Here is a 14,703-nt window from a genome sequence, read left to right as displayed (position 1 = left end):
TAGAAACATGGCAACATTATTTATGGCCCAAAGAATTTGTTATACATTCTGATCATGAATCTTTGAAACATATTAAAAGTCAAGCTAAACTGAATCGTAGACATGCTAAATGGGTTGAATTCATTGATACTTTCCCTTATGTCATTAAACACAAGAAGGGAAAAGAAAATGTTATTGCTGATGCATTGTCTCGTCGCTATACTATGCTTTCACAACTTGACTTCAAAATATTTGGTTTGGAGACCATCAAAGATCAATATGTGCATGATGCTGATTTTAAAGATGTAATGCAGAATTGTAAAGAAGGAAGAATGTGGAACAAGTTTGTCGTTAACAATGGATTTGTGTTTCGTGCTAACAAGCTATGCATTCCAGCTAGCTCCGTTCGTCTTTTGTTGTTGCAGGAAGCGCATGGAGGAGGATTAATGGGACATTTTGGCGTGAAGAAGACGGAGGACGTACTTGCTACACATTTCTTTTGGCCAAAGATGAGACGGGATGTTGAGCATTTTATTGCTCGATGCACTACATGTCAAAAAGCTAAGTCACGACTCAATCCTCATGGTTTATATATGCCTTTGCCTGTACCTAGTGTTCCTTGGGAGGATATATCTATGGACTTTATTTTAGGTTTACCTCGAACAAAGAAGGGGAGGGATAGCATATTTGTTGTCGTGGATAGATTCTCGAAAATGGCACACTTTATACCATGTCATAAAAGCGATGATGCTGTTCATGTTGCTAATTTGTTCTTTCGTGAAATTATTCGCTTGCATGGTGTGCCAAATACTATTGTTTCAGATCGTGATACTAAATTTCTTAGCCACTTTTGGAGATGTTTATGGGCTAAGTTGGGGACTAAACTGCTTTTTAGTACTACTTGTCACCCCCAAACTGATGGACAAACTGAAGTAGTCAATAGAACGTTGTCTACTATGCTTAGGGCTGTTTTGAAGAATAATAAGAAAATGTGGGAGGAATGCTTGCCTCATATTGAATTTGCTTATAATCGTTCATTGCATTCTACTACTAAGATGTGCCCTTTTGAAGTTGTGTATGGTTTCCTACCTCGTGCACCTATTGATTTGTTGCCTCTTCCATCTTCGGAGAAGGTTAATTTTGATGCTAAACAACGTGCTGAATTGATTTTAAAAATGCATGAGTTAACTAAGGAAAACATTGAGCGTATGAATGCTAAATATAAACTTGCTGGAGATAAGGGTAGAAAACATGTTGTGTTTGCACCTGGAGATCTTGTTTGGTTACATTTGCGTAAGGATAGATTTCCTGATTTGCGCAAATCAAAGCTCCGTTTAGGCCCAAAATGGGTGCATGAAGCCTTGGACGAAATATACAAGATGCCACTTCATAAATTTCGTCCCGAGGCTATTTTAGGTGCTGCGTCACCTTATTATTGGGCCAGGCCCATGTAATTTCGAAATACATAAGTATAGGCTATTTTTAGAGTCCGTATGTGTGGGGAAACAAGAGATAGGGTTGATTTCGGACTCCTCCACCAAGGGCCACGAAATTCCCCCCTCTTCCTCCATATATACAGCCCTTAGGGCATCGTTTAGACTTTGGGTTTTGTTTAGATTAAAAGTTCGCCATAGCTGCAACTTCGCGTACTTCGTTTGTGTTCAACGACCAGACAAAGGCGTCACAGAACCCCACCTTGATCAATAAAGCTTTCATCTTATATTCGCAATATCCAGATTGCAATCTTAGTTTCTTGCTTGTTCTTCGTTTGCTTGCAGGAAACAGACCCTCGTGGTCAGGTTGATCGTGCTCCGGCGTGGTCAATAACCTCTCGGAGTTGGTTTAGCGATTGCTAAGGCGCGACGTCCTCGCACATTCGTAGTCGAATCGTGAAAGTCGACTTCCACCAAAGCGAAATCCACCATCTCATCGAAAGACGGGACACCTTTGCCTCTATCATTTATGGGCTAAGTTGGGGACTAAACTGCTTTTTAGTACTACTTGTCACCCCCAAACTGATGGACAAACTGAAGTAGTCAATAGAACATTGTCTACTATGCTTAGGGCTGTTTTGAAGAATAATAAGAAAATGTGGGAGGAATGCTTGCCTCATATTGAATTTGCTTATAATCGTTCATTGCATTCTACTACTAAGATGTGCCCTTTTGAAGTTGTGTATGGTTTCCTACCTCGTGCACCTATTGATTTGTTGCCTCTTCCATCTTCGGAGAAGGTTAATTTTGATGCTAAACAACGTGCTGAATTGATTTTAAAAATGCATGAGTTAACTAAGGAAAACATTGAGCGTATGAATGCTAAATATAAACTTGCTGGAGATAAGGGTAGAAAACATGTTGTGTTTGCACCTGGAGATCTTGTTTGGTTACATTTTCGTAAGGATAGATTTCCTGATTTGCGCAAATCAAAGCTAATGCCACGTGCTGATGGTCCCTTTAAGGTGTTAGAGAAAATAAATGATAATGCATATAAACTTGAGCTGCCTGCAGATTTTGGGGTTAGTCCCACTTTTAACATTGCAGATTTGAAGCCTTATTTGGGTGAGGAAGTTGGACTTCCGTCGAGGACGACTTCATTTCAAGAAGGGGAGGATGATCAGGACATCAATACAATTGTTACACCCACAGCCCCTGCTGCTATACATACTGGACCAATTACTAGAGCTCGTGCACGCCAACTAAATTACCAGGTACTTTCGTTTCTTGGTAATGATTCTAATGTTCATGAGAATATGATGCTGCCTAAATTGGATACATTTGTTTTGCTTACAAATGAAGGGCCTAGCTTGGAGAAGGATGAACATTGGAGCAAGAACAAGCATGGAGATGATGGCATGCGCAAGGGGAACAAGAATGGAGTTACAAGTGATGATTTCAGGACTTTGAAGCCACCATAATGGGTGCATGAAGCCTTGGACGAAATATACAAGATGCCACTTCATAAATTTCGTCCCGAGGCTATTTTAGGTGCTGCGTCACCTTATTATTGGGCCAGGCCCATGTAATTTCGAAATACATAAGTATAGGCTATTTTTAGAGTCCGTATGTGTGGGGAAACAAGAGATAGGGTTGATTTCGGACTCCTCCACCAAGGGCCACGAAATTCCCCCCCCCCTCTTAGACTTTGGGGTTTTGATTAGATTAAAAGTTCGCCATAGCTGCAACTTCGCGTACTTCGTTTGTGTTCAACGAACAGACAAAGGCGTCACAGAACCCCACCTTGATCAATAAAGCTTTCATCTTATATTCGCAATATCCAGATTGCAATCTTAGTTTCTTGCTTGTTCTTCGTTTGCTCGCAGGAAACAAACCCTCGTGGTCAGGTTGATCGTGCTCCGGCGTGGTCAATAACCTCTCGGAGTTGGTTTAGCGATTGCTAAGGCGCGACGTCCTCGCACGTTCGTAGTCGGATCGTCAAAGTCGACTTCCACCAAAGCGAAATCCACCATCTCAACGAAAGACGGGACACCTTTGCCTCTATCAGACACCGCGTGCATCTTCTACTTCAACTGCACCAGCACCTCAATCAGGTGCCTCCTACAGCCGTGATACAAGAAAACAGGAACAACCACCATTATCTGCCAAGAGCGCACCTGTCGGGCCTACACAGAGTTCTTCTTCTTCCAGGGCATCAACAGGGCACACAAGTGATATTATTTGTCGTCGTTGTAAGGGAGGAGGTCATTATGCGAGAGAATGCAAATCTCCGCGTGTGATGATTGCTACCGACGATGGTGGATATGAGTCCGCTAGTGACTATGATGAGGAGACATTGGCTCTTATTACACGTGAAGAACATGGTGGAGATGATTCTGATCATGAGACGCAATACATGGCTCCTGAAGACGCTGACAGGTATGAATGTTTAGTTGCTCAACGTGTTTTGAGTGTGCAGGTCACACAAGCTGAGCAAAATCAGAGGCACAATTTGTTCCATACCAAGGGAGTTGTGAAGGAACGTTCTGTGCGCGTCATAATAGACGGAGGGAGCTGCAACAACTTGGCTAGCATGGAGATGGTGGAGAAGCTTTCTCTCACCACAAGACCACATCCACATCCTTACTACATCCAATGGTTCAACAACAGCGGCAAGGTTAAGGTAACACGTACTGTTCGTGTGCATTTTAGTATCTCTACATATGCTGATTATGTTGATTGTGATGTGGTACCTATGCAAGCATGTTCCTTATTACTTGGTAGACCATGGCAATTTGATAAACATTCTGTACACCATGGTAGAAACAATCACTATACTCTTGTTCATAAGGATAAAAATATTACTTTGCTTCCTATGACTCCTGATTCCATTTTGAAAGATGATATTAATAGAGCTAATAAAGCAAAACAGGAGAAGAATAAGAGTGAAAATCAGATTGTGGCAAAAGAATTTGAGCAAGAAATGAAGCCTAATAATAAACCATCTAGTGTTGCTTCTGAAATTAAATTGAAAAGTGCATGTTTATTTGCCACCAAATCTGATATTGATGAGCTAGATTTCAGCAAATCTGTTTGCTATGCTTTTGTGTGCAAAGAGGCATTATTTTCATTCGAGGACGTGCCTTCCTCTTTGCCTCCTGCTGTCACTAACATGTTGCAGGAGTTAGCTGACGTTTTTCCACAAGACGTGCCACCGGGATTACCGCCTATTCGAGGGATTGAGCATCAGATGGACTTAATTCCCGGTGCTTCACTGCCAAACCGTGCACCATACCGTACCAATCCAGAGGAGACGAAGGAGATTATGCGTCAAGTACAAGAGCTTCTCGACAAAGGTTATATACATGAATCCCTTAGTCCTTGTGTTGTTCCTATTATTCTAGTGCCGAAAAAGGATGGTACATCGTGTATGTGTGTTGATTGTAGAGGCATTAATAATATTACTATTCGTTATCGTCATCCTATTCCTAGGCTAGATGATATGCTTGATGAACTGAGTGGCTCTACAATATTCTCCAAAGTTGATTTGCGTAGTGGATACCATCAAATTCGTATGAAATTGGGAGATGAATGGAAAACAGCATTTAAAACTAAGTTTGGATTATATGAGTGGTTAGTCATGTCTCATCTTTGGCCAAAAGAAATGTGTAGCAAGTACGTCCTCCGTCTTCTTCACGCCAAAGTGTCCCATTAATCCTCCTCCATGCGCCTCCTGCAACAACAAAAGACGAATGGAGCTAGCTGGAATGCATAGCTTGTTTGCACGAAACACAAATCCATCGTTAACGACAAACTTGTTCCACATTCTTCCTTCTTTACAATTCTGCATTACATCTTTAAAATCAGCATCATGCACATATTGATCTTTGATGGTCTCCAAACCAAATATTTTGAAGTCAAGTTGTGAAAGCATAGTATAGCGACGAGACAATGCATCAGCAATAACATTTTCTTTTCCCTTCTTGTGTTTAATGACATAAGGGAAAGTCTCAATGAATTCAACCCATTTAGCATGTCTACGATTCAGTTTAGCTTGACTTTTAATATGTTTCAAAGATTCATGATCAGAATGTATAACAAATTCTTTGGGCCATAAATAATGTTGCCATGTTTCTAAAGTCCGAACAAGAGCATATAATTCTTTATCATAAGTAGAATAATTCAGACTAGGCCCACTCAATTTTTCAGAAAAGTATGCAACAGGTTTGCCATCTTGTAATAACACACCTCCTAATCCAATTCCACTAGCATCACATTCAAGCTCAAAAGTCTTATTAAAATCAGGAAGTTGGAGTAAAGGAGCATGTGTCAACTTATCTTTCAATACCGAGAAGGCTTCTTCCTGTGCGGTACCCCAAAGAAAAGGCACATCTTTCTTTGTAAGCTCATTGAGAGGTGCAGCAATGGTGCTGAAATCTCTCACAAAACGCCTATAGAATCCAGCGAGTCCAAGAAAACTCCTGACGTGTGTGACCGTTTTGGGCTGCGGCCAACTCTCAATAGCTTCAGTCTTGGCTTTATCAACTTCAATTCCCTGTGGAGTAACAACATAGCCAAGAAAAGATACTCGGTCAGTGCAAAAGGTGCACTTCCCAAGGTTACCAAACAAACGTGCATCATGTAGAGCAATAAAAACAGCACGTAAATGTTCCAAATGTTCTTCCAAAGATCTGCTATAAATCAGTATATCATCAAAATAGACTACCACAAATCGTCCAATGAAAGCACGTAAAACTTCGTTCATTAGTCTCATGAAAGTACTAGGCGCATTAGTTAACCCAAAAGGCATGACTAACCACTCATATAATCCAAACTTAGTTTTAAGTGCTGTTTTCCATTCATCCCCCAATTTCATACGAATTTGATGGTATCCACTACGCAAATCAACTTTGGAGAATATTGTAGAGCCACTCAATTCATCAAGCATATCATCTAGCCTAGGAATAGGATGACGATAACGAATAGTAATATTATTAATGCCTCTACAATCAACACACATACGCGATGCACCATCCTTTTTCGGCACTAGAATAATAGGAACAACACAAGGACTAAGGGATTCGCGTATATAACCTTTGTCGAGAAGCTCTTGTACTTGACGCATAATCTCCTTCGTCTCCTCTGGATTGGTACGGTATGGCGCATGGTTTGGCAGTGAAGCACCAGGAATTAAGTCGATCTGATGCTCAATCCCTCGAATATGTGGTAATCCCGGTGGCACGTCTTGTGGAAAGACGTCAGCGAACTCCTGCAAAATGTTAGTGATAGCAGGAGGCAAAGAGGAAGGCACGTCCTCGAATGAAAATAATGCCTCTTTGCACACAAAAGCATAGCAAACAGATTTGCTGAAAACTAGCTCATCAATATCAGATTTGGTGGCAAATAAACATGCACTTTTCAATTTAATTTCAGAAGCAACATTAGATGGTTTATTATTAGGCTTCATTTGTTGCTCAAATTCTTTTGCCACAATCTGATTTTCACTCTTATTCTTCTCCTGTTTTGCTTTATTAGCTCTATTAGTATCATCTTTCAAAATGGAATCAGGAGTCATAGGAAGCAAAGTAATATTTTTATCCTTATGAACAAGAGTATAGTGATCGTTTCTACCATGGTGTACAGAGTTTTTATCAAATTGCCATGGTCTACCAAGTAATAAGGAACATGCTTGCATAGGTACCACATCACAATCAACATAATCAGCATATGTAGAGATACTAAAATGCACACGAACAGTACGTGTTACCTTAACCTTGCCGCTGTTGTTGAACCATTGGATGTAGTAAGGATGTGGATGTGGTCTTGTGGTGAGAGAAAGCTTCTCCACCATCTCCATGCTAGCCAAGTTGTTGCAACTACCTCCGTCTATGATGACGCGCACAGAACGTTCCTTCACAACTCCCTTGGTATGGAACAAATTGTGCCTCTGATTTTGCTCAGCTTGTGTGACCTGCACACTCAAAACACGTTGAGCAACTAAACATTCATACCTGTCAGCGTCTTTAGGAGCCATGTATTGCGTCTCATGATCAGAATCATCTCCACCATGTTCTTCACGTGTAATAAGAGCCAAAGTCTCCTCATCATAGTCACTAGCGGACTCATATCCACCATCCGCAGTAGCAATCATCACACGCGGAGATTTGCATTCTCTCGCATAATGACCTCCTCCCTTACAACGACGGCAAATAATATCACTTGTGTGCCCTGTTGATGCCATGGAAGAAGAACTCTGTGCAGGCCCGGCAGGTGCGCTCTTGGCAGATAATGGTGGTTGTGCCTGTTTTCTTGTATCACGACAGGAGGAGGCACCTGATTGAGGTGCTGGTGCAGTTGAAGTAGAAGATGCACGCGGTGTCCATGATGAAGGTCGGCCTACAGAAAAGTTAGTTCGCGCCAATGCTTGTCGACCCTGCACTTCACGTTCAGCTTTACAAGCAAGATGGAATAAACGAGTGATATTAGTATACTCCTTATAGTCTAGAATGGTCTGAATCTCTCTATTTAATCCACCCAGAAAACGTGCAAGCATAGCTTCATTCTCCTCAACAATACCACATCTAATCATGCCAGTTTGTAATTCCTGATAATATTCTTCTACAGAATTTTTCCCTTGTCTTAAACGGTGCAATTTTTGAAGCAACTCACGTTGATAATATGGTGGAACCCAACGCGTACGCATAGCAGTTTTGAAAGCAGCCCAAGTAGTTGGAATAGGATATAATCTACAATGTTCAGACCACCATACACATGCAAAACTAGTGAAAGCACAAACAGCAGCAGCAACCCGTCTCTCCTCAGGATATTGTAAACATGTAAATCGTTGTTCAGTTTCTAACTCCCAAGTAAGATATATATCAGGAACATATCTACCTTTAAATGGTGGAATATTCAATTTCAGTTTAGGAATATGGACATCATCTCGTACCTGAGGTGGTGGTGCAGGCCTACCATTACGAATATATACCTGAGGTCGACCTGCTGGTGGTGGTGCTGGTGGCTGCACGTAGTTCGGATTTTGATCAACCTCATCCTCATAATCGCCCGCATACTCATCATCCTCCGCATCAACAGCAGGAGCCACAGAAGTATCAACAGCAGCACCAACAGTTTGGCCAAACGCAAGAGGGACACGGCTCGCTCGGCGGAGGTCTGTTTCGCGACGTGGAGGTAGTCATTGTTGTTGTTGTTGTTGGAGAGGTGCGTTAGGTGCAGCGGGTGGTGGTGGTGGAAGATGCGCGAGCAATTCATTGAACTTGTTATCGAGCTTTGTTTCAAACGTCTTCTCCATGCCATCTATCTTCTCCATGGCCTCTTCAAATCTGTTTAACACATCTTGCACCTGTCCAGTCATCATTTACTGAAATTTATCATGTAGCTGTTTGTTCGTCAGGTTCTCCCAATCAGTCTCATCGGCTTGTGATCCTACCATGGTTAGCAGCAAATAGAAACACACAAGAATATGATCCTACAGACTATTAAGAAGTGGTGGTGGTGTATAACAAACCCGTCAAGCAAACCTCAAATTCTTACCAGTTCTTACCCAGCAGCAGGTGGTGATCGGCAACCGTTGTAGTCAAAACTTTAAAAGCTTGGATAGAGCGATTACCAGGGAGAGTCAAACGCACGACGTAGATGTATGTGGAGCTGGGAAGGCTTATAATATGGTAGCAAAAAGGGTCAGCAATAATCAATTCAGAGATGCAAAGTTGAATAAACGCTCAACGACGGTACTGTGCTGGTCCTAGGCTAGACCGTGCTAGAGACGCGAGCCTAGAACACTAAGAAAATCACGGCGCTGCACGTAAACAAGGGGAAATCACACTCTGGAATTTTTTTTTCGCTCTTTTTTTTGCGCTGCTCTATTTTTTTTTGCGAAAAATCACTATAATGGCGAGTGTCTCAAAACTCTTCCCAGGTCAAACTGACAGGATGGGCACGAAATTTTTTCGACCAATTTTTTTTTCGACTGCCTGGACCCAAAAACTGGAAACGGGTCAAAAAAACATTCTATAACGGCGACTGTCTCAATATGCTTAGAAACACCTAAAATTAGGATAGCCAGAATTTTTTTTGTCAAGTGCGTTTTCCGAAAATTTTGGGCCTAAACGGAGGGTGGTTTCCGGACTCTTTTTCTCCGAAACCTACTCCGGCAAGGAAACACGAATCGGAAACTAGATGGATCTCGAAAACAAACCTAATATGACAAGAACTCGGATTGGTGGTGGATATATGGCGGTAGATGGCAGCGGTGGTGGTATATGACAGCGGTGGTGGTATATGGATACGGATTCGAAGCGGTGGCGGATAAGCGGTGGTGGTAGATGGCAGGGGCGATGATGATGGTGCGGCGGCGGCGTGACAACTTATGACCAGAACTCGAAACTCTAAAAGACTAGACTCTAAGACCAGCAACTAGACACGACGATGCAACCGCAAATTCAACAAAGCAAAACCCTAAAAATATTATGTAAAGGCTCAGATTGGTTCGGATATGATGAACTAACCCTAATTTTTTTTGGCTTTTTCGTGGACTGTAGGTATGAAAAACAGACTCGATCTAAACTACAAAAAACTGTAAAATCTCACCGAGCAACCTGGAAATCTGATACCACTTGATAGAGGCGGGGTGTCCCGTCTTTCGATGAGATGATGGATATCGCTTTGGTGGAAGTCGACTTTGACGATCCGACTACGAATGTGCGAGGACGTCGCGCCTTAGCAATCGCTAAACCAACTCCGAGAGGTTATCGACCACGCCGGAGCACGATCAACCTGACCACGAGGGTCTGTTTCCTGCGAGCAAACGAAGAACAAGCAAGAAACTGAGATTGCAATCTGGATATTGCGAATATAAGATGAAAGCTTTATTGATCAAGGTGGGGTTCTGTGACGCCTTTGTCTGGTCGTTGAACACAAATGAAGTACGCGAAGTTGCAGCTATGGCGAACTTTTCATCTAAACAAAACCCAAAGTCTAAACGGTGCCCTAAGGGCTGTATATATGGAGGAAGAGAGGGGGAATTTCGTGGCCCTTGGTGGAGGGGTCCGAAATCAACCCTATCTCTTGTTTCCCCACACATACGGACTCTAAAAATAGCCTATACTTATGTATTTCGAAATTACATGGGCCTGGCCCAATAAAAAGGTGACGCAGCACCTATAATAGCCTTTGGACGAAATTTATGAAGTGACATCTTGTATATTTCGTCCAAGGCTTCATGCACTCGTTATGGAGGCTTCAAAGACCTGAAATCATCACTTGTAACTATGTTCTTGTTCCCCTTGCGCATGCCATCATCTCCATGCTTGTTCTTGCTCCAATGTTCATCCTTCTCCAAGATAGGCCCTTCATTTGTAAGCAAAACAAATGTATCCAATTTAGGCAGCATCATATTCTCATGAACATTAGAATCATTACCAAGAAACGAAAGTACCTGGTAATTTAGTTGGCGTGCGCGAGCTCTAGTAATTGGTCCAGTATGTATAGCAGCAGGGGCTGTGGGTGTAACAATGGTATTGATGTCCTCATCAGCTTGTGTAACCTGCACACTCAAAACACGTTGAGCAACTAAACATTCATACCTGTCAGCATCTTCAGGAGCCATGTATTGCGTCTCATGATCAGAATCGTCTCCACCGTGTTCGTCACGTGTAATAAGAGCCAAAGTCTCCTCATCATAGTCACTAGCAGACTCATACCCACCATCCTCAGTAACAATCATCACACGCTTAGATGGGCATTCTCTCGCATAATGACCTCCACCCTTGCAACGTCGACAAATAATATCATGTGTTTGCCCTGTTGATGCCATGGATGAAGAAGAGCTCTTTGCAGGCCCAGAAGGTGTGCTCTTGGCAGATAGTTGTGATTGTGCCTGCTTTATTGTATCACGGTTGGAGGGGGCAGCCGATGGAGGCGCCGGTGTAGCAGAACATGTGGAAGTAGATGATGCACGTGGTGTCCATGATGAAGGTCGACCTGCAGAAAAGTTAGTCCGCGCCAATGCCTGTCGATCCTGCACTTCACGTTCAGCTTTACAAGCAAGATGGAATAAACGAGTGATATTAGTATACTCCTTATACTCTAGAATCGTCTGAATATCTCTATTTAATCCACCAATAAAACGTGCAAGCATAGCTTCATTCTCCTCAACAATACCACATCTAATCATGCCAGTTTGTAATTCCTGATAATATTCTTCTACAGAATTTTTTCCCTGTCTTAAGCGCTGCTATTTTTGAAGTAATTCACGTTGATAATATGGTGGAACCCAACGAGTACGCATAGCAGTTTTCAAAGCAGCCCAAGTAGCCGGAATAGGAAATAATCTACAATGCTCAGACCACCAAACACATGCAAAACTAGTGAATGCACAAACAGCAGCAGGAACACGTCTCTCCTCGGGATATTGTAAACATGTAAATCGTTGTTCAGTTTCTAACTCCCAAGTAAGATATATATCAGGAACATATCTACCCTCAAATGGTGGAATATTCAATTTTAGTTTAGGGAGATGGTCATGATCTCGTACCTGAGGGTGAGCCCTACCATTGCCATTATTTGCATGTGGACGACCTGGTGGTTGCTGTGCTGGTGGTGGCACGTAGTTCAGATTTTGATCAACCTCATCCTCATAATCTCCCACACAATCATCCTCCTCCACATCAGCAGTAGGAGCCACAGAAGTATCAACAGCGGCACCAGCAGTTTGGCCCGACTGAAGAGGGACACGACTTGCTCGGCGGAGGGCTGTTTCTCGACGTGGAGGTAGTCGGTGTTGTTGCTGTTGTTGCAGAGGTGCGGCAGGAGCAGCCGGTGGTGGTGGTGGAAAACGCGAAAGCAATTCAGCAAACTTGTTATCGAGCTTTGTTTCAAACGTCTTCTCCATGCCATCTATCTTCTCCATGGCCTCTTCAAATCTGTTTATCACATCTTGCACCTGTACACTCCTCATTTGCTGAAACGTATCATGAAGCTCCTTGTTCGTCAAGTTCTCCCAGTCAGTCTCGTCGGATTGTGATCCCGGCATGGTTAGCAGCAATAGAAACACACAAGAATATGATCCTACAGACTACTAACAAGTGGTGGTGGTGGCGGGTGTCACAAATCCGTCAAGCAAATCTCAAATTCTTACCAGTTCTTACCCAGCAGCAGGCGGTGATCGGCAACCGTTATAGTCAAAACTCTCAAAAGCTTGGATAGAGCGATTGCCAGGGAGAGTCAAACGCATGACGTAGATGTATGTGGAGCTGGGAAGGCTTATAGTATGGTAGCAAAAAGGGTCAGCAATAATCAATTCAGAGATGCAAAGTTGAATAAACGCTCAACGACGGTACTGTGCTGGTCCTAGGCTAGACCGTGCTAGAGACGCGAGCCTAGAACACTAACAAAATCACGGCGCTGCACGTAAATAAGGGAAAAGCACACTCTGGAACTATTTTTTTTTCGCTCTTTTTTTTGCGCTCCTTTTTTTTGCGCTCCTCTTTTTTTTTGCGAAAAATCACTATAATGGCGAGTGTCTCAATACTCTTCCTTCGTCAAACTGATAGGATGGGCACGAAATATTTTTTTCACTTTTTTCGGAAATCAGGGCAGCGACGACGAAAAAGTGCGACAAAAAATCACTATGATGGCACGTGGCTCAAAATACTCAGAAAAACCTAACAATAGGTGATGAGGACATCAATACAATTGTTACACCCACAGCCCCTGCTGCTATACATACTGGACCAATTACTAGAGCTCGTGCACGCCAACTAAATTACCAGGTACTTTCGTTTCTTGGTAATGATTCTAATGTTCATGAGAATATGATGCTGCCTAAATTGGATACATTTGTTGTGCTTACAAATGAAGGGCCTAGCTTGGAGAAGGATGAACATTGGAGCAAGAACAAGCATGGAGATGATGGCATGCGCAAGGGGAACAAGAACGGAGTTACAAGTGATGATTTCAGGACTTTGAAGCCACCATAATGGGTGCATGAAGCCTTGGACGAAATATACAAGATGCCACTTCTTAAATTTCGTCCCGAGGCTACTTTAGGTGCTGCGTCACCTTATTATTGGGCCAGGCCCATGTAATTTCGAAATACATAAGTATCGGCTATTTTTAGAGTCCGTATGTGTGGGGAAACAAGAGATAGGGTTGATTTCGGACCCCTCCACCAAGGGCCACGAAATTCCCCCCTCTTCCTCCATATATATACAGCCCTTAGGGCATCGTTTAGACTTTGGGTTTTGTTTAGATTAAAAGTTCGCCATAGCTGCAACTTCGCGTACTTCGTTTGTGTTCAACGACCAGACAAAGGCGTCACAGAACCCCACCTTGATCAATAAAGCTTTCATCTTATATTCGCAATATCCAGATTGCAATCTTAGTTTCTTGCTTGTTCTTCGTTTGCTCGCAGGAAACAGACCCTCGTGGTCAGGTTGATCGTGCTCCGGCGTGGTCAATAACCTCTCGGAGTTGGTTTAGCGATTGCTAAGGCGCCACGTCCTCGCACGTTCGTAGTCGGATCATCAAAGTCGACTTCCACCAAAGCGATATCCATCATCTCATCGAAAGATCGGGACCCTCGCCTCTATCAAGTGGTATCAGATTTCCAGGTTGCTCGGTGAGATTTTACAGTTTTTCGTAGTTTAGATCGAGTCTGTTCTTCATACCTATAGTCCATGAAAAAGCCACAAAAAAAATTAGGGTTAGTTCATCATATCCGAACCAATCTGAGCCTTTGCATAATCTTTTTAGGGTTTTGCTTTGTTGAATTTGCGGTTGCATCGTCGTGTCTAGTTGCTGGTCTTAGAGTCTAGTCTTTTAGAGTTTCGAGTTCTGGTCATAAGTTGTCACGCCGCCGCCGCACCATCATCATCGCCCCTGCCATCTACCACCACCGCTTATCCATATACTACCACCGCTACCACCACCGCTGCCATATACCACCACCATATATCCACCACCAATCCGAGTTCCTTGCATATTAGGTTTGTTTTTGAGATCCATCTAGATTCCGATTCGTGTTTCCTTGCCGGAGTAGGTTTCGGAAAAAAAAAAGAGTCGGGTAGCCACGCTCCGTTTAGGCCCAAAATTTTTCGAAAACGCATTTTTCGAAAAAATTTCTAGCTATCCTATTTTTAGGTGTTTCTGAGTGTTTTGAGACAGGTGCCATTATAGGAAGTTTTTTTTGACCCGTTTCCAGTTTTTGGGTCCGGGCAGTCAAAAAAAAAAAATTTTGGTCGAAAAAATTTCGTGCCCATCCTGTACGTTT

The sequence above is a fragment of the Triticum dicoccoides genome, chromosome 4A (assembly GCF_002162155.2).
Source record: "Triticum dicoccoides isolate Atlit2015 ecotype Zavitan chromosome 4A, WEW_v2.0, whole genome shotgun sequence".
NCBI classification, from domain to species: Eukaryota; Viridiplantae; Streptophyta; class Magnoliopsida; order Poales; family Poaceae; genus Triticum; species Triticum dicoccoides.
The sequence above is the reverse complement of the archived record's forward strand: the minus strand, read 5'-3'. Positions refer to the sequence as shown.